The sequence below is a fragment of the Carya illinoinensis genome, chromosome 15 (genome assembly GCF_018687715.1).
Source record: "Carya illinoinensis cultivar Pawnee chromosome 15, C.illinoinensisPawnee_v1, whole genome shotgun sequence".
Lineage (NCBI taxonomy): Eukaryota > Viridiplantae > Streptophyta > Magnoliopsida > Fagales > Juglandaceae > Carya > Carya illinoinensis.
This window is the reverse complement of record NC_056766.1, coordinates 44,656,498-44,680,642: the sequence shown is the minus strand read 5'-3', so window position 1 is coordinate 44,680,642 and position 24,145 is coordinate 44,656,498. Positions and strand designations below refer to the sequence as shown.

At 36.3% G+C, this 24,145-nt stretch overlaps 1 protein-coding gene across 1 annotated transcript in view; it reads left to right on the top strand.

Annotated features, from left to right (window-relative positions):
- The window catches only part of LOC122295451 (disease resistance protein RUN1-like), an 80,617-nt gene extending 57,267 nt beyond the window's left edge, over positions 1-23,350 (top strand). Inside the window, exon 5 of the mRNA XM_043104481.1 lies at positions 23,220-23,350. The gene's annotated coding sequence lies outside the window, so the exon portion shown is untranslated. The remainder of the gene's footprint in view (positions 1-23,219) is intronic.
- The last annotated feature ends 795 nt before the right edge of the window (positions 23,351-24,145 follow it).

Below are 24,145 nucleotides of genomic sequence, written 5' to 3'. Positions count from 1 at the left end.
CCACTTTTATCCCAAGTATCTGGCATTTGGCCGAGGAGCTCTGGCTGACCTTCGTGGCCTATCAACACCCCCCCCATTAGGTGGACTCTTGTCCTCAAGGTCCACGCCTGGGTACCTCTCCAGCAGTTGTTTGGTTGTTTCCCAAGTGGCCTCTTCGGCTGGCAGATGTTTCCAATGCACCAAACTTTCTTTGATGATTTGGGCCCCCTGTTTGATCCAGCGGTGATCTAGAATAGCTTGCGGTTCTAGTAGTACAACCCCGTCATCAGTGAATGGTGGTAATTCAGTACTGTGTGTTGTAGCGTTTGAGTAACGAGACATGGAAGACCGGGTGGATGCGTGACCCCTCTGGTAATTGGAGCTTGTATGCGACTGAGCTGATTTTCTCAAGGATTTTGTAGGGTCCATAAAAGCGGCTAGCCAATTTCTGGTGGACTCGTTTGAAAACTGTTTGTTGGCAGTAAGGATGGAGCTTCAGAAGCACAAGCTCGCCAACTTCGAACGATGCATCTCTTCTCTTCTGGTCTGCTAATTGTTTCATGCGATTAACCGAGGGTGCAAGGTTGGTTTTGAGATGTTGGAGTAAGTTGTCTCGGTTCATCAATTGCATATCAACTTCATGCACAGGTGAGAGGCCTTCGTGGTACGCTGGAATGGTTGGGAGTAGCCGTCCATATAGTGCCTGAAAGGGGGTCATTCCTGTGGAGATGTGGTAGGTGGTATTGTACCAGTATTCTGCCCAGGGTAAATAAAAGCTCCATTTGCGCGGCCATTGATGGACAAAGTATCGGAGGTATTGTTCGACGCAACGGTTGACGACTTCCGTCTGGCCATCCGTTTGCGGATGGTACGTGGAGCTTAGCTGCAGTTTAGTACCCGACATCTTGAAGAACTCTTGCCAGAAGTTGCTCACAAAAATTGGATCACGGTCACTAACAATTGATCTGGGCATTCCGTGTAGCTTAATAATCCCATCCACAAATTTTTCTGCAACACCCTTAGCCGTAAAGGGATGGGTTAGAGTGAGAAAATGGGCTGACTTACTAAGCCTATCAACCACTACCATGATGGTATCCTTTCCTTGCGAGGTTGGTAACCCCTCAATAAAATCAAGTGTGATGTCGTCCCATACTCGACATGGAATGGGTAACGGCTGTAGAAGTCCTGCCGGTGCCAAAGTTTCAGCTTTTATCTTCTAGCACACCATGCAACATTTGATATATTCTTGGACCGATTTGAGCATCCCTGGCCAATAAAATTGTTGCTTTAATTTCTTGTACGTGCGCAGGATGCCGGAATGTCCGCCCACCTTGGTGTCATGCATCTCATGTAGCAGCTTGGCCCGTAAGGTAGAATCAGCTGGTACGATTACCCTATCCTTATAACGCAGTAAGCCATCTCGCCACCTATAAGTGCCGTCGGGTTGGTCTGTGGCTACACGGCTCATGGACTGGATATACGGGTCTTCTTTTGCAGCTTGTTTTATCTCCTCCCATAAGCTAACCTGAGAAATAAACACGTTATGGAGCATGGGGCTACCACGTTTTCTGGAGAGGGCATCGGCTGCAGAGTTTTTGCGTCCTGGGCGATACGTGATCTCATAATCGTAGCCTAAGAGTTTGGCTACCCATTTTTGTTGCTCTGGTGTGGCGATACGTTGCTCTAGAAAGTACTTGAGGCTTTTTTGATCAGTTTGAATATAGAATTTCCGCCCAAGGAGGTACGGTTGCCAAAGGCGTATTGCTTCTACGATGGCCAACATTTCCTTGGCGTAGGTGGACCACGACTTTTTTGCCACTCCCAGCGCACGACTCATGAAGGCCACGGGTTTGCCTTGCTGTGACAATACTGCTCTCATTCCGTCACCCGATGCATCAGTTTCTATAGTGAAGATGTCGTTGAAGTTGGGCATTGCCAGTGTGGGCGTGGTGGTCATAGCTTTTTTAAGAGCAATAAACGCAAACTCTGCTTCTTCGTGCCATCCAAATTGGCCCTTCTTAAGGAGATTGGTGAGGGCTCGTGCAATAATGCCATAATTTTTGACAAATTTCCTGTAGAAACCTGTCAACCCCAGAAACCCACATAGCTCAAAAATGTTAGTAGGTCTTGGCCATGCCACCATTGCTGCAATTTTAGTGTCATCAACTTTTACTCCTTGACTGGTGACAATATGCCCCAGATATTCCAACTCTTGTTGTCCAAAAGCGCATTTGCTAGCCTTGACAAAGAACTGTTGTTGCTTCAATATCGCCAGAGCCTGTTTAACATGTAACAAATGCTTGTCCCAAGTAGGACTATAAACTAATATATCATCAAGTAGGACTATAAACTAGTATGAATTTTCTAAGATGAGGGCGGAATATAGAGTTCATGATAGCTTGAAATGTTGAAGGGGCATTATTGTGACGCCCTCAAATTTCCGTTTGGGATCGGACGGACATTTGAAGCGTCGAGACATGCAACACAAGGTTACCTGCCCCCGTTCATGACATATAAGATACAATATTCCTAACATGCATCTAACATTATGCAATATTCGCAGCAGATAATTTTTTTTCTTTAGCAATACTATGCACCAAACTGAAAATATCACAAATACTTAAAACATACTTCATATATAAAGATCCATTGAATAACTAAGATCACAGCACTATTCCAAAATAGTTATGATCTAAAAGTACTGGAGATGCAACTCCATCATACAAGTAGTAATTTAACTACTATATTAACATTAACGACGCACCGTCGTTCAGTCGACTATGTCTAGTTGGTCAGCTCCTGATCCTCCTTCAGGTCCTGTAACAAGGTCTACCATTCGGGGGGAATGGTAGTTGGGACTACAACAGTGAGATTTGATTACAAATCTCAGCAAGTTAACAAAAAACTTCCACACAGTCTAATGATGCATGGATGACAGTAAAAGCATAAATGCATAATCAAATTCATAAGTAATTAAAGCATAACTTAGCGTACAACATAGCATAATTGACATAACTTAAATTGAAACATGAACTGAACTTGACTTAGCATGAACTTGCTCTGAAACTTGAATTAACATGAAAAATACATACTTCACAGTTGTTGTGGCCCCGTGTATTCTACGTGTAAATACATACTCCACAATTGTTGTGGCCCCATGTATTCTACACAAACTTGACTTAACATGAAAAATACATACTCCACAGTTGTTGTGGCCCCATGTATTCTATGTATAAATACATACTCCACAGTTGTTGTGGCCCCATGTATTCTACGTGTAAATACATACTCCACAATTGTTGTGGCCCCATGTATTCTACACAAACTTGACTTAACATGAAAAATACATACTCCACAGTTGTTGTGGCCCCATGTATTCTATGTATAAATACATACTCCACAGTTGTTGTGGCCCCATGTATTCTACATAAACTTGACTTAACATGAAAAATACATACTCCACAGTTGTTGTGGCCCCATGTATTCTATGTGTAAATACATACTTCACAGTTGTTGTGGCCCCATGTATTCTACATAAACCTGACTTGACATGAAAAATACATACTCCACAGTTGTTGTGGCCCCATGTATTCTATGTGTAAATACATACTCCACAGTTGTTGTGGCCCCATGTATTCTACACATCACAATGCAGTTAAATACATACTCCACAGTTGTTGTGGCCCCATGTATTCTACATAAACTCAATATGAAACGTGACTGGAATACGAAAGGACTGAAACCCTGACGTAACATAACGTGACTTGAACATAACTTGAAAGACATGACCAACTTGAGATAGAAACATTTCGTAACATGATATAACATATAATAGACAACATATTTAACATGACATACTTGCAACAGTGAACATTACATGACTTGACATACATGTAATAGATGGCATACTTAGCATGACGTACTTGTAATGTACAACAATACATGACATAATATATTATGTAACAGATAAAATCTGATGACAGAATAAATTTTATGTAACAGAAAATTATGTGATAACTTGGCATGGCATGGCATATATGATAACACACATATATATATATATATACGATAGTTTCTTTACTTAGCACACATACATAGTAGACTGCTAGTAAGTTAAAAGCTAACTTACCTCGATCTCCGCATTTCTTATAAAACCTCAAGCGTGATCACGAGGAACTGTAATTAGTGATTCTAAAAGTTAGCACTAAATCACTAATAACTTGAAATATGGAAAATACTAACTTAAAGAGTAAAATTTCCATTTTACTCTCTACATGTAAGAAAATGACTGTTTTACCCATAACTTAAGGATTTTGCATACTAACTCCAAAAGTCACCAAAATTTACATGCCTCATGTAAATTTTATCCTTAACTCAAATATCAATTTAGAAAAATTTAAAACTAATCACAACTATTAAAACTCCATAGAGCCGAAATTCCCATATGCTATTTCCATTGATTTTTGTTTCCAACTTGTTTTGATCAACCTTTTGATCTATGACTTATAAATATGTGATCTTCAAACCAAACCATCACATGGTTTAAAAAGATGTCTTAAAACATATATAAGCTTCTAATTCAAGATCACATGGTTAAAAATTAACCAAAACATAAATTTAGCCAAGAACATCCACACTTTGGCTTATCTGAATATCTCTTTACATAAAATTTCATATCTTTGAAACTAACATCAAATATCTTCAAAATAATAATATAACATGTATATAAGATGCTTAGGATCCTCCAATAAAATTATCAAAGTCATTAGAATAGGTTTAGACCACCAAAGAGTTAAACTTTCTCAAAACAGAAATTGTTTTTCCTCTTTCAATTTCTAAGTTTCTAAATCTAAGAAGATCTTTCATCAAAACCTTTAATCATGCAAACATCCTCAACCAATAGTCATATATACATGTTAACAATACTTCATAAAAATTTCGGACCAATATCTATCTATTAGCTTGGTCAAAAACTCCAAACTATAATATATTCTCCAGTTTATCTCCCAGAATGACCTTTCTATAGTTTACACAATATTTTACTGACCAAATGATATTCAAATGGGGAAAATAAGATATCCACGTAAACTACACTAAAAAATGAACAACTTATATGAAGGAGACTTTATGATAAAACACTTACAAAAGCTTCGAAATGGGCATGCAAAAGAACTCCTAAAAGCTGTCCGAGAGAAAGTGTTTGATATTCTTTTAAAGGAACGTGTAAATGAAGATAAGTTCGTGGGTGATGGCTGGAGATGCTTATGGACGAGATAAGGAAAATGATAAGGCTGGAGTTGAGAGTTGAGTGTAGTTTTCTCCTACCCAAAATATCTATAAAAGATTATCTCAAAATATTCTATCCAATAATATCTACAAAAATCAGTTTAAGATATTTTCCAAATGTGGAGTAGACTTGGAAGAGTAAGGTGGCTAAAATCTTTCCATGTGTATTTTAAATCTCTATTCTTAAGATATTTTCCAAATGTGTATTTTGCTTAGGTGTCATGATCTCACACCTTGATTTCCTTTACAATTCCATCTAATGGTTTCTCTTTATGCCAAGTATCTAATACTATTCATTATGTGTGGTTAAGATCTTGCCAAGTGTCCAAATAAAATATCGCTAACCTAATTTGGACATTTCACACTGTGATTTTGAAAACACTGTGCTTAGTACGTTTACCGAGGTTACTATTCACTCCAAAAATAAACGTAATAAACTTAGTACTGCGACTAGAACTCTTTCCAGACTTTCTATTTAAAGGGATTCGGTTTTGTATCTTTTCAAGGACTTCAAGCCATGAATTTTACAGAGGAGATTCTGAGCGTTTATGAGAGAAAATTCACTTGAGAATTTTCATGAGATTTTTCATATCTTCTTGAGTGTGATCGTGCTTTGAGTGTGAAGCAACATCGATTGGATTTCAGCCTCTGGAGTTCCAGAAGGGAAGTCAACATTTGAAAATCGCCAGAGGTTCTGGCTGCTACTGCGGTAGAAGACAAACGGGTCGTTTGTCTAGGCAAGTAAGAGAGTCGAATTGCAAAGGTTTTGTAATTGATTATTGCTTGTAATTGTTCTTCAAATAATAAGATTGACTTTCCTGGGTTTAGCTGCCCCGTAGGGTTTTACCTCTAAAGAGTTCTTTAAAGGGTTTCCCTTCGTAACCAATCGTTGTGTTTTGCAAGTTTGATTATTTATTTTAAAGTATTTGATTTGTTTCATAATCTTGATAATTGAGATCTAACTTATTTGTTCAAGGAAATTGGTAGACAATTTCGTGGTTTTACAGGGGTACGTTGGGAATTTCAATTGGGATCAGAGCGTGGTTCACTCATTCGAGTGTGATCCGTGCCCTTGTAGATCATGTCGATGTCATTATACGTTCCACCATACTTCGATGGGGAAAACTATGCTTATTGGAAAGTTCGTATGAGGGCTTTTCTTAAGTCTTTGGATGAACGTGTATGGCATTTGGTTGAACGAGGATGGACTAAACCCGAGACATCTATAGATGCTTGGACAAAAGATGAAATCAACAATTGCAATTTGAATAGCAAAGGACTTAATGCTATTTTCATGGCGGTATCCTCCCAAGAATTTAAAAGAATCTCTATGTGTGAGATTGCTAAAGAAGCTTGGGATATTTTGGAGGTTACACATGAAGGCACAAGAATAGTAAAAAATTCAAAATTGCAAATGCTAATCTCAAAATTTGAAGAGATTAAAATGTTGGAAGATGAAAATTTTAATGATTTTTATGCTAAACTAAATGATATTGTGAATTCCAGGTTTAATCTCGGCGAGAAGGTGGAGGATTCAAGGATCGTGAGGAAGATTCTAAGGTCTTTACCTGAAAGATTTCGACCCAAAGTTACCTCTATTGAAGAAAGTAAAGAGCTTGATGCAATAAGGGTAGAAGAATTGGTAGGTTCTTTACAAACGTATGAATCTTCGCTTCCTCAAGCAAGAAAAGGTAAGTCTATTGCCTTAAAAACTATAGAAGAAAATCAAGATGATTTTTCTGATGAAGAAAATCTTAACAATGAGGATATAGATCTTATAGTAAGAAAATTCAGAAAATTCATGTTTAATAAAAAGTATAGTGGAAAGAAAAAAAGAGGTAGAGAATTTTCTGCAAAGAAAAATTATTTTGAAAAATGGAATAAAGAAAAATATGATAAAGTAAAGTGTCATGAATGTTCTGGTTATGGTCATATAAGAATTGAATGTCCAAATTTCAAGAAAAGTAAAGGAAAAGCATTGAATGTCACACTTAGTGATAGTTCAGAATCTGAAACTTCAAGTTCATCATCTGATTATGACAATACTTTTGTGGCTTTTTCTACTGTTGTTAATGATTTTTCTGATATTGAGCTGACAAAATCTGAAAGTGATGATGGCAATAGTGATTCGGAGGTTGCTCTAGTTGTGGATGATCATGAGTTGAGTTTACAAGAAGCTTACAATGATGTGTGTGAAGAAGTGATCAAATTAAAGAAACTCAACAAGAAGCTGTACAAGAAATTCACTAATATGGAGAGTGAGAAAAATAATTTGTTTGAGGCATTCAAAATTTCTGATATTGAAATAGCAAGATTAAGGGATCAAAAAATTGCATTAGAAAAAGAGTTGGAAAAGGTTCAAGAAAAAATAGCAACACAAAAATTAGAAGAGATGTTGAGTATTCAAAAATCTAGTTGTGATCACACGGGTTTGGGGTATATGACTTCCCAAGATATGAAACTTAAAGACTCATCATCCGCTGCCACCTCATCAAAAGATATCATTTTTGTTAAAGGAAGTCAAGATGAGGAAATTCCAAAGAAGGCTGTGTCTACAACTCATGTTCCAAGAGCCTCACATGATAGATCAATGACAAAGAAGCCCAACCAAGGTAAGTGCAAAGGTAAGTTTATTCCTATTTGTCATTATTGTGGTGTTGTTGGTCATATAAGACCAAATTGCTTTAACTTGAATAAAGTGAAGAAAAATGGATGTGAATGAAATCCAAAAAGGAAAGGAAATAGTCTAGAGAATCAAGTTTGTGATATGAGTCAAAAAATCAATTTTTTAAGTCTCAAAATTGGTGAAATAGCAGATTTTTGCTTTCAAAATAAAGAAAAAATCATACAAAGTGATGTTGATAAAAAGAATAGGCCAAAATTTAAAGCAAAGTGGGTGGTCAAAGAGAATGCCATGTCACATTAATGGATAGGATTACTTGCATGTTCTTGCATCCGTTATATTATTGCATTAGCCTAGGACATGAATTTTATTTTTTTTGTTTTGTTTTATGTTTCTGTTTTTCAGTTTTAAATAAGAAAAATATAATATAAAAAAATTCTGGTTTGGTTCAAAACTTTTCTTTAAGAAAAGTGCGTGCTTGATATGTCAAAGTTTGAGCATTTGTGTCCTCACTTAATAAATTCTTGAACCTATGCATCTCTCTACTTTGTGCAATTCACTTTGTGCATACTAACCCTATGGATTATCTTGGCAAAATTCATTTTCAATGCACAGTGAGAAACTTATATGTATGTTTTTTTTATAATTAAAGTTCACATCATTTAATGAGATACTCATCAAAGAGGGAGTTCATGCCTTGAATTGACTAATACTAGTTGAACCTAGTACATCAATAAAAAGCTCTCCTCTTGCCAAACACAAAGAGTTGATCCATATAGAAAAAGTCGGTGTTAATTCATTGCGGAAAAAGACAAACACCCTATACGGTCTACCACCTTAAAGTTCTTATAGAAAAAATCGTTGCTCTAATCATTATGGAAAAAGATGAGCAACAAACATGAACACAAAAAGGGGGTGTACAAACTAGTGTTTAAGAGGAGATGCTCATGTATCTAGGCCCTAGCATAAAGTTTGACTTTTAAGGTGAAGCAACAAACTCTTGTGAGCATCTATAAGAAGCTATCTTTCATGAACAAAGGTATCAAAAAAAAAAAAAAAAAAAGATATTGAAGAAAGGAGTTCATAAAAATGCTTTGTTATAAGTATACTCACTCACACACTCACATGAACTTTGACATTGATGATCTTATGAGAAGTGAACATCCATAGTGTTTGTTGCAAATAAGAGGGTGTACTCTATTGAATTTGTTTTGTGAGTTACACTATGTTTGAATTAAGATGCATCTAGGCACGTTACTTGCCCTTTTGTTTTTTTTATAAAAAAAAAAATTAAAAAAAAAATTTCAATTGGCTTTTTTTTTTTTTTTGTTATATCTACTCTATGCATGTATTGAGGACGTTTTTTGAGTGGGTTCTTGATCTTTGTCATTCGGTTTTCATGGTATGCCCACCAAGTGTTTGTTTTTTTTTTGTCTCAACCAAGTTGTCTCAATCATTTGCTCATTGTTTAAACATACATTCATGCTCATACATCATGTGCATTTAATCCATGAAAAATTGAGACACATGTGAGTTGTTCATCATTTCTTAGTATCTTCATCTTGACTCACATAAGTGATATTTATTCTATTTTGTGTCTTGTCAGATTAGTGACAAAAAGGGGGAGAAAAACAAATTGGAATATCTTGATATTATGAAGTTTAGGGGGAGTTTGAGTAAGTGGGAGTTTAATGAATTTGCTGAAAATAAAAAGGGGAGCAGCAGAATATTGAGGGGGAGAACTAAGTATTGAACATGGTTATTGATGATGACTAGAACACTTTCTTTTTATCGGTTTACATTACATCTAACCTTTGATTATTATTGGGACTAGTTTCAAGGAATGTTCTATGTCATTTCTTATCATAACTGTACTAAGATATTTTTCACGAGATCTTGGTCTGCTGGTTATTTTTGTCTTAGGTACACACTACATTCATCAAGTTGGTTTTGTGACCGATCCATCAAAGGGAAGATTGTATATGCAAGACATTCATCAAGTTGGTTTTGTCACCAATCCGCCAAAGGGGGAGATTGTAAAGGCAAAAATTGGCTAGGATTAGATGACTAAATGATAAGGTTTATCTTATCATTATTTGATTAAATTTGGATGAATGATAAGGTTCATCTTATCATTATTTGATTAAATTTGGATAAATGTAAAATAAGTATTGATTTGTATCTAAACAATATTGAGTCTATCTAGAAGTCTTAGGTGTTGTTTAGATAAGTCTTTGAGGTTAAAATCGAGTTCTGGAAGATTGGTATTTATCAAGAAGAAATCTGAATAGAGTTTAAGTCAAAAACAGAAGATATTATCGCGAAATGTTAGCAGTCTGTCGGAACACGTTTTTGTGTCTGTTGCTAATCGTCAGCAGAGTCCTACTACGACTAGAACTCTTTTGAATAGAGTTTAGTCAATAACAGAAGATATTATCGCGAAATGTTAGCAGTCCGTCGGAACACGTTTTCGCGTCTATTGCTAACCGTCAGCAGAGTCCTACTGCGACTAGAACTCTTTCCAGACTTTCTATTTAAAGGGATTCGGTTTTGTATCTTTTCAAGGACTTCAAGCCACGAATTTTACAGAGGAGATTCTGAGCGTTTATGAGAGAAAATTCACTTGAGAATTTTCATGAGATTTTTCATATCTTCTTGAGTGTGATCGTGCTTTGAGTGTGAAGCAACATCGATTGGATTTCAGCCTCTGGAGTTCCAGAAGGGAAGTCAACATTTGAAAATCGCCAGAGGTTCTGGCTGCTACTGCGGTAGAAGACAAACGGGTCGTTTGTCTAGGCAAGTAAGAGAGTCTAATTGCAAAGGTTTTGTAATTGATTATTGCTTGTAATTGTTCTTCAAATAATAAGATTGACTTTCCTGGGTTTGGCTGCCCCGTAGGGTTTTACCTCTAAAGAGTTCTTTAAAGGGTTTCCCTTCGTAACCAATCATTGTGTTTTGCAAGTTTGATTATTTATTTTAAAGTATTTGATTTGTTTCATAATCTTGATAATTGAGATCTAACTTATTTGTTCAAGGAAATTGGTAGACAATTTCGTGGTTTTACAGGGGTACGTTGGGAATTTCAAGTGGATTCGTGAAAGCTTATAGAGTCTTCACGAGGTTCCTAAAGTCAATAGAAATTCCACGATTGAATTTCTAGCGGGCTGTTACAATTACACAGGCCGAAAGGCATAACCAAATATTCGTAATGTCCATTATGAGTGCGAAAAGCGGTTTTATGAATATCCGGAGGATTCACCCGTACCTGATGGTACCCAGCCCGTAGATCTAATTTGGTGAAATACGATGCCCCATGGAGTTTGTCCAACATATCCTCTACTGTGGGAATGGGAAAGCGGACTTTCACGGTGGCTGCGTTAAGTGCACAGTAGTCTGTGCAAAAACTCCAGTTCCCATCTTTCTTTTTCACTAATAAAACCGGTGATGAGAAGGGGCTTGTACTGGGTCGAATGAGGCCTGAGTTTAACATATCTTGGACTTGTTTTTCAATCTCCTCTTTTTGATAATATGCATATTGGTACGTCGGACGTTAATGGGTTCAGTTCCTTCTTTGAGCGAAATGCAGTTGTCGACTTCTCTGATGGGCGGCAAACTTGAAGGCTCGTTAAATAATTCCGAGAACTCTTGTATTAATTCCTGCATGTCAGGATGTATTTCTTCGCGTGACTCTCGCGTACTGACTTGTAGGCATACGGCAAAAATAGTATGGTTCTGGCGTGCCTCTTTGGACAGCTCCTTCAGTGATGCAGTCTGAATAGCTTCACCATAGGCCCCTTGCAACCGCCTGATCTGGTTCTCCCAAAGAAATTCCATAGTTAACTGCGTCCAGTTGCAAACCATGGAACCTAGCATTTCAAGCCATTGGATTCCCAAGACTAGATCCAGCCCTGTAAGAGGAAGGGAATAGAGAGTTAAGGAGAAAATAGTGCCTTGTAAGTCTACCCGTACCTCTTCAAAATGCCATTGGCACTTCAGTTTATCGCCATTAGCTATTTTCACGGTGAATGTCTCGGTTGGCACCACTGGTAGTCGTAACCCGTTGGCCATTCACTCACTAATGAAATTGTGAGTTGACCCGCTGTTTATTAACACGATGACGTTATGGGAACCGATCCTAGCAGCTATCCGCATGGTCCTGGGAGCTGACCAACCCGTTAATGCATGCAACGTAATCTCAGGTTCGAGATTCTCCTCCTGGTGTACTCTTGCATTTCATCCTTCATTTACGTCGTCATAGATAACATCATTACCGTCCTCGTATCCCTCCAACATGAGCAACTGAGACCCCTGGCATTTGTGACCTACGGTAAAACGCTCATTACAATTGAAACATAATCCTTGAAGACGACGTCGCTGCATTTCCTCCCAACTCAGCCGCCGAACTGGAGCGACATGTGCTACTAGTGCTATCCAATTTGCTGGTGGGAGAGCTGGGGGAACTCGTACTGGTGGTGTAGATCGTAAGAACTGCCTTTGTCGCATTAGTTGTTCATCTCTCATCCTTGCAAAACGTATAGCATCTTTCAAAGTCTATGGTTTAAACATACGGATTCCATCCGAAATTTCTGTCTTCAAACCACCCATGAAGGTGCCTGCAAGTGCCTTCTGTGTCTAGCCTCTGACCCGGTTGCCTAATTGCTCGAATTCTCATTGGTAATCATGCAGGGAAACCGTCTGCGAATTCGGGACAAAGCTTCGTCAAAGTCTTCGCAATCCGAAGGTCCAAAGCGTGCCCATTGTTCCTCTTCAAAATCGCTCCATGAAAGAACTCGACCTTCCTCTTGAAAAGTCCTGCGAATCCATTGCCACCACTGGTTGGCTTCTCCTTCCAAATGGTAAGATGCTAAAGAAACCTTTTGGGTGTTGGGAGTGTTTTGGAACTCGAAAAACTGGTTCACACGGTTGAACCACTCCGTCGAATCATCTCCTGAAAATCGTGGAAATTCTAACTTTGTCGTTTTGGAGGATACCACAAGCTGTCTGACTCACTCAAAAATGAGTAGCACTAATGCTATCCCAAGTGCAGGAGGATGTCGTGTAATAATTAGGAATAAATTCCTAGATCGTCTCCTCAGGGAAAGTTGCTTAAAATTAAATTCGTTGAAAAAATGTGAAAAACTTCACAAAGAGAAAATAATATGATGGTATATGCAATGGATGAAAAAGGGTACTAGTCATGGACTAGATTCATGTCTTTTGAATTTTTTTGTTTGTTGGATTGGAATGTAAAAGACTAATAAATTAAACTAAGAAACTAATAAAACTAAATTAAGCATTAAACTAAATTAGAAAGTAATTGACAAAACATGAACTGAAAATTAAAAATGCCTAAAACCAAGATTCTAGATTTCATCTTTGTAATTAAATTACGGATTCTCAAAATAACACATAACAATTGTAATCACTATTAAATGAAAACTTAAAGAAGTAAGAGAAATAAATAACACGAAATAAGTAAACAGAAACTCAAAAGTATTCTATAAACTTTAAACTGAAGTTAAATAAAATAGGGAACGAAAAGTCTAAACGAAAACGTCCTTTCACGATTCAATTGAAATTCGAAACGAAAAGGAACAATTTCTTACGTATAAAAACTCTAGAACAATTCCTCTGCTCTTCACGTATGATATTCAGAAAAATCAAAAACAAAAACAAAAGCTTAAAATCAAATCTTTCTTGCAATAAATTAAGGTAACACAATCAATTTAGAACTTCTAAAACAATTCCTTTTATTGTATGAAACAAACTAGTAATGAAACAAACTAATAATGAAACAAACTATTAATGAAACAAACTAGTAATGAAACAAACTAGAAATGAAACAAACTAGTAACTTAATGGAAATTAAGGTATTACACTCAATGAAATACAATTCTAGAACAAATATTAATGCACTAAAAAAAATGCTAAAACAACAAAGCTTTGAAACTTAAAAGGAGAAACAAAATTTCTTAAAACAAAAAGGAGCTAATTCTTTCAAGTAAATAGCAGAAAATTGTGTGTTGACAAGTGTTTTTCTAAGATTGAGTTGTCCTCAATTGTACTCAATTGTACTCTAAAAATGTTCTCTCCTTAAGCTTCGGTGTGCACCTCCTTTTATAGCCAAAAATCTTGGCTACTTCATCTCTCATTCAATTGGTTTTGCATTCACACCCAACAACCAAATCTTCAATCTTGCTTTCACACTCATTTTCGGCCTTGCATTCCTCTTTCTTTATTTTGTGTCTTGCATTGCATTCCTCTTCAATTGCCGTGTCTTCCATTGTTTTCCTCTTCAATTATTTTATTCAATTGGTTTAGTAATTCAAACCAAACAACCAAGTCCAACATGCCTAACTTCTTGCCTAACTCTTGCCTAACTCTTTGTTCGGTTTCTTCAATTTGTTTCTTCAATTTCAGCACATGTTCCTTCATTCACCTACTGCTTTGACCGGTCCAAATTCCCTCACAATTCATTCCAGCACATGTCTCCATTCCGTCCATCAATATATATATGTCAAGTAGGTGCCAAACTCCCTTTGATTGCAAACTCAAGCACGGCTTCTTCCTTTGATTGCAAACTCAAGCAGCCGACTTCTTTTCAAGAGTCAAGCAAGGCATCTCTCCTTTCTTTTCTTCATCCAGCAATATATATATATATATATAAATAGCTGCCCCAAGTTGCAAACTCATTCTTCCAATCAATTTCAGCCAAAATTCATCACATGTTCTTCACCCTTCAACAAGGCCGGCTTCTCTTCAATTTGTCACATGTTTTCTTTTCTTTCTTCCTTCATTTCGATTGTCTAATTCAATGGAAAGGAAGCAGCCTTTTATGACTTTTTTAATATTTAATTTGGTGGAGAGTAGCAGCCTTCTTCTTCATATAGTTTCGGTGGACACAAAAACTTCTTGTTGGATTTGATTAAACTTGGTCTCTTGAAGCTCTAAGCCTATATTCATCACCATATATGCTTGGATCCATGATATCTTCATTAAATCACCTTTTTGTTGTAGAACAAAGGCCTGGAATAGGCATTGCATGAACAAATGGAAATGAAAAGTAGAGAATCAATAGGAGAGAAAGACATAACCAAACATGCAAGATAAACAAAATAAACATATATTTGAAGTATGTGAACTCATAACTCATGCACAAAGAGCAAAAATATGTGTCCAATGAACTGTGATCACGAAAATGAAGACATGTGAAGCCATTCCAATATCGACCTAGTTCAGTTTATTTTGTTTCTCAATTCTAGAGGAAAAGATCAGAATGCACAGTAATCAATAGTTGGTAGAATTCAAGCATAAATTCATGCTTTTAATCAATTAAAATCACAACTTTGATTTATTCATTTTAACCATTTTTCCATTTAAAACCAATAATAATGTCATGATGAATTTAAAATACATTGGTTTTAAATAGTTAAAATGTGCAATATTTCAGCTCAATCACCGTCCCCCATTTTGACCTTCACGGTATTGAATACCCTGGTGTGGAGGTTCTTGGTCTGCAAGGAGCACATCAGAGAGACGGTTAAGAGTCTCTTCAACATGCCACAGTCGATCCACCATGCCTAGCTCCATCTGGTGTAGCCCCTCTTGAACTTCACCGAGCCCAGCCTCCAGATGTTCAATTCTCTCTTTATTGGTTCCCATATTAACATGGCTCTGAGGCCAATGATAGGTCCCAACTCAGAAATTACAAAAGTAAATAACAAATTCTCTTCGGGTGAGAAAGTACCGCAATGTTTGAATAACAATGATTTTTTTCATACCCTTCATTGATAACTGCGGCTACTTTAAATATGTAAAGCCTGGTACAAAAATCTGAAATACAAGCAAACGGGTAGCTAAAGCTACAGAACTGAAACACACGTAAAAGTAGGTCATGCGACTTACGTAAAATAAACAAACTAACATGTAAAATAAACAAACTAACAGAAATAAATAAACGACGTAAAATGTGCAACTGCAAGTGACCCAGTCTACTGACCCAGTCCACACCATTGCACCCCATTCATTCTTCACGTGCCATTAACTCCTTTGTTGTTTTATCACGTCCATCTGCATGCTGCATGCAATGGCAATTTACGTTCTACTTTTATCCCAAGTATTTGGGATTCGGCCGAGGAGCTCTGGCTGACCTTCGTGGCCTATCACCCTACAAGCGCAACCTTCCTTTCCAATTCACCACCTCAAGGCTATGAACAATCCGTCGAAAAGGAGTATGTTAAGCCGGTTTGGTTGAGAGGTTTGGTCAGTGACTTGGTGCTAGCAGTTGCCTCTGTGATGGGGGAGGCTTTGCAGTATAGAGATGTAATATATTTTTGTTCTTATTAGCGTCACTTTCTTATCACATTTATCTTGTTTGGCCAAATTACAGTTTTTATGAAGAGCAGATCAATATCTAGAGTTCATGTAATGCTATCACTTCTGCAGATTGACCACCGGCGGGCATATAACTGTGAAATCATGCTTTCAAATGTGAAAGTATCATTGCATGACTTAGTGGTAAGTTTGATGGCATTTCAAACATGTACTTCTCCGGGTAATTGGAATGAAGGTTTAATTTAGCCTAAGCTTCAAGTAGTACAGAGCTCAACTGTACAAATCTTTATCGAAACTATAGGTGCTCAGATAAATGAACATGTTCTGCATTCCACTATATATAGGGCAACATTCGTTTCTTATTCCTAGGTTTTCTTTTCCCAACTTCTCATCCTTATATTTGAAATTCTCTTTGTATTATGTACAAACTGATACCGAGAGTAACAGGTTTTATGACATGTGTCACTTGATTCTAGAATTTCTCCTTTTTTTTTTTTCAATAGGTAAATAAACCTATGTGACCTTACCCTCTGACCTTATAAGGGAAGGAAGGGCCATTTTGTCAAGAGACCATTGATGCCAATTGGTTGCTTGAACTACAGATTCATTTCAATAAAAGAGTTCCAGGATGGTTGGACTCAAACTTAACATTTGAAATATGATTAGAACAATAATGGTGGTGATGTGTGCTAAACGCTTACAACTGATATGAGCCTACAATGGTTTGACTTTAAAGTTTCTGCATAGATATGTCAAACTTTCAGCACAAAAGTTCTTTCTTTTCTTAGAACTCAAAGTTTCATGTTGTTAAAGGGACAAGTATAGTTATATTATTACATTCGTATGGTTATCTTATGTCAACCCTTCAGTTGACAAATATGGGATGTAGGTCATGTCTTTAATTTGCCTTGAGCAGGTTGTGTTATAATTGTTTTGGTGATCATAATGTCATCTTCCACTATACATCCAAAAACAAAACGTGTTGCTCTCTCTCTCTCTCTCTCTCTCTCTCTCTCTCTCTCTCTCTCTCTCTCTCTCTCTCTCTCTCTCTCTCTCTCTCTCTCTCTCTCTCTCTCTCTCTCTCTCTCTCTCTCTCTCTCTCTCTCTCTCTCTCTCTCTCTCTCTCTCTCTCTCTCTCTCTCTCTCTCTCTCTCTCTCTCTCTCTCTCTCTCTCAATTCACTTACATTCTTATTCCCTTATTTAGGCTCTCTCTCTTGCTAGAACTCATCTTTTACCTCTCGGTCATCTCAAATGGGAGTAAGCTGGGTTGTACTTCCCTCCATCATTACATGGCGACTCTGGCTAAGGAGATGCAGGGCACAGATGGGAGAAAATACGGATTCAATAGAAGAAGTGTGGCAGGCGGTTAGACTTTGGATGGCCAGGTTGATGAAGGACTCCTCAAGGTTTCGGAAGCATGTACGTGGGGATAAAGAAATGCTGAAGCGTCTGAACATTGATTGATGTAATACCAGTGAAGTTAAAACGTGCACAAGTGGTCAGGTGGATAAAGCCTCAGCAGGGGAGATATAAGCTCAATACAGACGGAAGCAGTAGTCCAGGTGCTTCAGGCGCGAGTCTCCTTCGAGATGCCAACGGTAATTTAATTTTTGCTTTCTCCGTAGACTTTGGTGTTGGTAGGAATAACGCGGCTGAATTAAGGGCTATCCTATATGGACTAAAGATCTGTCAAAAACAAAGGATTAATGGGGTGTAGGTTGAAACCAACTCACTACTAGTGGTTAAGTGGATTTGCGGTGCTAAATGCGGAGTGTGGTACTTGAAGACTATTGGGATGAAGTCTTGAAAATTTTCAGAGAAGGTGGTAACTCGATTCAGCATATCTTCCAAGAAGGAAGCGCCTCGCCGATTACTTGGCAAAATTTGGTGATCAAGGGAAAAACCAAATATGGAATAATCTTATGCAATTACCGAGGAAACTTCGAGGACTCATCTGAATGGATAAACTCAACCTCCACTATTTACACATCCATTAGAATACTCTCAATGAATTCTCTATCTTATTCTTTAAAATATATCACAAAAACCACTTTTTTTTTTTTAATTTTACATATTGACTTTTACAATATACCATATATCAGCTTATTTATTTTTTCTTCATATCATTAAAATATTTTACTTTTTAATCTTTTTTATTCATTTCAAATATTTTATCTATCTATCAATGATATTTTCATATCTTTTGATATCTGTAATATCTCCATATATAAAATGTCATATAATTATGTACTATTTTAAATTAATATAAATTTATAAGTTAAATCAAAATATAAATTAATTCAAAAATTATAAAAATTATACAATAACAATATATATTAAAATATCACCACCAACCAAATAATTGATATCCAAATTATCAAAAATATCTCCATTCCAACACTTGCCTAGACAATGGCAATCCATGACTACGTCGCCTCCAGGTTCTGCTGGATATGTGAGAAATGAACAAAAAAACGTTTACAAGTGTGAACAAGTTCTTCCAAATGTAGTGGCTTTCCTATAGCATACTGTAAAATCTCTTTAAAATAGAAGATATGATGGAAGGCAATTTTGACAACATTTCTTTATATTTTAAAGAAAAATACATCATACAACATTCATTAGGAGTGCTCTTAGTAATAGTCGTGTCTATGGATACTTCTTGTGTGGTCCTAATATGGATCCTGTTATCATGGTTTTCCTCTTAAAGTGAGGATTTATCATTTATTGAATAAAATAGGGGTTCTGTCCTCGTAAAAAATTAAAAAAAAAAAAAGTATGATTTAGGTAATTAAAGAAATCCGGCCTAGCCTTTAGGAAATTATTTTCTTTGTTTTTTTTTTTTTTGTTGACCTGCTGGCCAGCATGCAGGTTGTTGCCAAGAATATGCATAAAACTCAATGCTGAAAAACTGAAAAATATCAAATAGTTTTGCATGGCACCATATAATGATCTTCATCAATTTGCAAACTCTCAGATTTGGGATTTGTCTAAATTTTCCCCCATAAACTTCTCTTGAACATCATATATAAACATATATATATATATATATATTTAAAAGCACAGTTCATTAAAAATACTTGTCCCCAAATTCGAATCCGGACAAATTGGATACTTTTTCTAAAGCTACCTTCCACTTTGTAAGCTTTACTTTATCAGCCTTGAACTTATATTCACCTCTAGCAAATGCTTCTCCAAAACTCTCTTTTTAATGTCGTACATGCGACGGATCTACATCGTAAAACAGGGGTAAAACAATTTGTTTCAACATTTCCTTACACTCAAGGATTTTCAATAGCTCATCTAAACACCATCTAGAATCTGAATAGTTTTTAGAGAATACAACGATATAAATCATTGATCCTTCAATTGCTTTGAAACGTTTTGGCAAAATTTCATCTCCTCTTTCAATATTGTTGTCTGTGCAAATGTTGATTCCCCTTTGATGCAAAGCATGATATAGATGAGAAATAAAGTTTTGGCGAACATCCTCACCTCTAAAACTCAAGAATACATCGTGAGACCACCTAGGAATGGAAGAAGAAGAGAATGAGAGAGAGGAAGAAGCTCCTAATTGAAAGGTCATGGAAGAAGTGCTCATCCTGATCGATCTGATTAGTATGCAAGATTAGTATCACCAAGAGGTCCAATTATAGAGTACTTATTGCAAATAAATAATAATAGAGAAGTGGGTTAAACTTGTCGACAACTTCTTGGCAACAACCTGCATGCTGGCCTTTAATATCGTACTACCATATTAATTTCACATGAAGTTTATGGGAGAAACATAACAGAAGAATGTGAAAAAATCAAAAGCAAAATCTTCTCAAAATTAAGGGAGGGACAAATTCAAGAATGGAACTTTAACTGCATGGTAATCTACTACTATAATTTTTTAATATATGAAGAGAAAAAGAAAAAATGATATTGTTACTAAATCATCTTTATGTGTGTATTACAGTGAAAAGTCTTAACTCTTTTAAATTTCTTTTGTCTTTTATATTGATAGGGATGAATCAGAGTTTATTCAAGATATCATTAAATGGGTGGACTGAAAAATGATAGATCGTACACCTCTTAATGTTGCTACGTATTGAGTTGGAATAGAGGCTTGTGTATGAGACATTTATCAACATTTAAATATGGGAAGGAATGATATTATATGCATGGTAGGGATATTTGGAACTGGTGGAATTGGTAAGACAACTATTCTAAAAGAGGTCTATAACAAGATTTCTTATTAATTTGAAAGAAATTGTTTCTTGAAAAACATTAGAGAAACTTCAAAAGCAGGAGGTCTGATCCAGCTACAAAAGACACTTCTTTATGAGATTTTGGGAATAAGTTTGGAATGTCATGATACTGACAAAGGCATCAATGTAATTAGGCATAGACTTTGATCTAAAAGGGTTCTCTTAATTCTTGATGATGTGGATGACTTGGTCCAACTAGAAACATTAGCTGGAGCTCGTGATTGGTTTGGTCCAGGAAATAGAATCATCATAACAACAAGAGATCAACATTTATTAAATATCTCTATAGGTGATTCAAAATATGAAGTAAAGAGGTTGGATCATAATGAAGCTCTTGAGCTCTTTAGTTGGCATGCTTTCGAAGAAGACAAACCTATTGAAGATTATGTGGAACTCTCTAAGCAAGGAATGCAATATGCTGAGGGCCTTCCACTAGTTTAAAAAGTGCTAGGCTCAGATTTAAGGGGTCAGAATATAAATCATTGGAGAAGTACATTGGATAAGTATAAACGAATTCCTAACAAAAATATTCAAGAAGTACTCAGTATAAGTTACGATGGATTAGATGGTAATGAGAAGGAGATTTTCCTCGATATTGCTTTTTTTTCAAAGGACAACACTTGAATTATGTCGTTATAATATTAGATAGATGTGGTTTCTCTCCGGAAAATGGTATCAAAAGGCTTAAAGATAAGTGTCTCATTACAATTACTATTCACAATACATTGTGGATGCATGACTTGCTACAAGACATGGGCAGAGAAATTATCTGAAAGGAATCACGCAATAAACCAGACGCACGTAGTAGATTATGGTTTTATGAAGATGCTCGCCATGTACTGGAGGAAAATGCAGTAAGTTCTTAAATTTAAATCTCTTTTAATTGAACACTTTTTACTCACATGAAAAGTATTGAATTTCTTTTCATAACAAGTGGAAAAGAACTACATATTAAATAAAATATCATATATGTATAGAAAGATAATGTGATCATTTTTTTTTTATATTTCCAAATAAAAGTAATGTATTTAACTAACTAGGGGAATCATTAAATCATCATACTTAAATGTGCTTTAAAGATATATAATCATCCCTTTCCAAAGACAAGAATGAGTTTTTTTTTTTTTTTAATCATGAGTATATTGCCTTGTCTTATATGAATGAATAGTTAATAATGACACATTTTGAAGGTGATTAAATACTTTTACTGGCACTCTTATGAATTGTCTCATTAGGGAACAAACAATGTTGAGAGGATAAAAGTGGTTCTGCCTGAGGGCGATGATCATGACATGATATGCTTGAGTCCCAAATCGTTTGCAAAGATGAAAAGACTCAAATTTTTTATAAGCCATGGTGCATGCTTTTCTGGAAGATCACTTAATTATATTTCTAATGAATTAAGAGTACTTGATTGGTCAAACTATTCTTTACAATCTTTGCCATCCAATTTCCGTAGAGAGAAGCTCATTGATTTTCAAATGTATGGAGGCCGCATCAAGGACATTAGCGGCCAATTTAAGGTACAACTATTACTTTCAATATTTCCTTTCTTTAAACCCATGTGATCATGTGAACTTCCTCAAGGTTAATATATATTTGTTGTTTTTCAACAGAACTTGACGGTAATGAAATTTTATGAGTGCAAGTTCTTAACCAAAATCTCAAATCTTTCAAGTTGCTCAAATTTACAAGAATTGGATATTAGGGGTTGTAAAAACTTAGTCGAAGTTCATGATTCTATTGGATTCCTGGATAAGCTTGTTCGTTTGCGTCTTTATCACTGCTCCAACCTAAGTTTTCCAAGGCATCTCAAGTTGAGATCTCTACAAGTCCTTACACTTCATAGTTGCTCAAAACTTCAAAACTTTCAAGAAATCGAGTGAAAAATGGAATATTTATGTTTCATCTTATTATGGGGCACTGCAATAAAAGAATTGCCTTCGTCCATTGGAACAATGCACTAAAATTATGTGTTTGCCTAGTAGCATTCATCAGTTGCAAAATCTAAAGGTGCTTTGTGTCAGTGACTGTATTAATGGATGCTTCACTGGGATTGAACATTTTTATATAGAAGGCTACAAGGACCTGATGCGCCTCCCAATCAGATTTTCTGATCACTTGCAGCATCTAAAGAGTCTTTCTTTCGATAATTATACAAATCTTGCAAAAGAAGAAATAAATTTATCCTTTGGGTACTTCACTAGGCTTAAAAATCTACACCTAACAACATCCAGAATGATTAAGAGGTTTGAACCCGAATCAAGTGATGAATTACTACCACAACTCTTGTCGTCACTTTATTGGTATCTTGACGAGTTCTCATTTTGTTGCACATCCACTTTGCAAGAGTTAGATCTATCTGGAATTGTTATTGTTAGCCTTCCTCCAGTTCTTGAAAGCTTTGTTGAATTGAGGATTCTCAAACTGTGGCATTGCGAGAAACTTAAAGAAATTCTACATCTTCCACCAAATATACATGTGCTATATGCTCGTGATTGTTTCTCCTTGGAAAGATTCCCAAAAGTATCAACAAAATTTCATTTCTATACAACATGTGGCTTGCGAGAGCTAAGATGGATTGATTTGTCCGGTTGCCATAAATTGGATGCAAATATAGGGAGTCAGGCGCCAAATCCTTCCTTTGTTGAGGTATGTCTCAATTTCTCTCTGTGTTTTTTGTAGGTGTTTTTGTTTGCGGATTGCCTAGTGCTTATAAAAATATGCAATATATGTTTGACAGGAACATATTCAGGACCATTCATGTGGTATTATATTTCCAGGGAATAAGATTCCAGATTGGTTTAGCCATACTATGGAGCCTTCAAATAGAGATTCGTGTGAATTGGATATTAGTGGGCCCTTGTATTTGGATGAAATCATAGGAATTTTTTCTGTGCTATTATTGGATCCAAACCGGATGACTCTCCCTCCGGTATTTGTGTTTCTATAAACGATAACATGCTTGTAGAAGAAAATTTTGAATTATTAGGAGACTGGGATCATGTATATCTAAATTACTCATTTCTAGAATGTATCGAGCAGTGGCTACGATACCCAACAGGAGACAATCTGAGGTTTATATCTGATAGCAATGAAGAAGCTGCAGTGATGTTTAAAAGTTGCAGAGTTCACATAATCTATAAGCATTAAGAGAATGAGAGTTTAACAGTTGGGGAGTGCTCAGTAGATTAATTGAATGGTATCCAACTTTGTAAGAGACACCGAGATGATGAAGAGAGCAACTTGGAATTCAACGAATATCCACAACACAAGAGGCGCTCTCAAAACTTGGGCAATTCAAATGTGGTTGTCGATTGCGCAGGTGTTGACGGTGATTTCGCAGAAGGAAAAGGAGTTTGATCTGTGGGAAGTTTAAAAGAAGAAGAAGTACCTGCCTCTCGATGACTCGATCTGTGTCCCAAGAAAGCCAAGCCAATTCAGAGAAGGCTTAGTAGGCACCATCAGTGTCTTTGCATTGATAAAATTCCTCAGTTTGGTTTTTTTTATATTGGATTGGTTTCATGACATATATATATTTATATCAAATATCTGATTGGTTTCATGACATTAATGGCATGTACAAGGATTTTCCGCTGCCAATTGTAAAAGGGTTTAACAAATGATCGGACGCTGGACTTGTATGTGTGCTTGGTGGTGTTCATGACA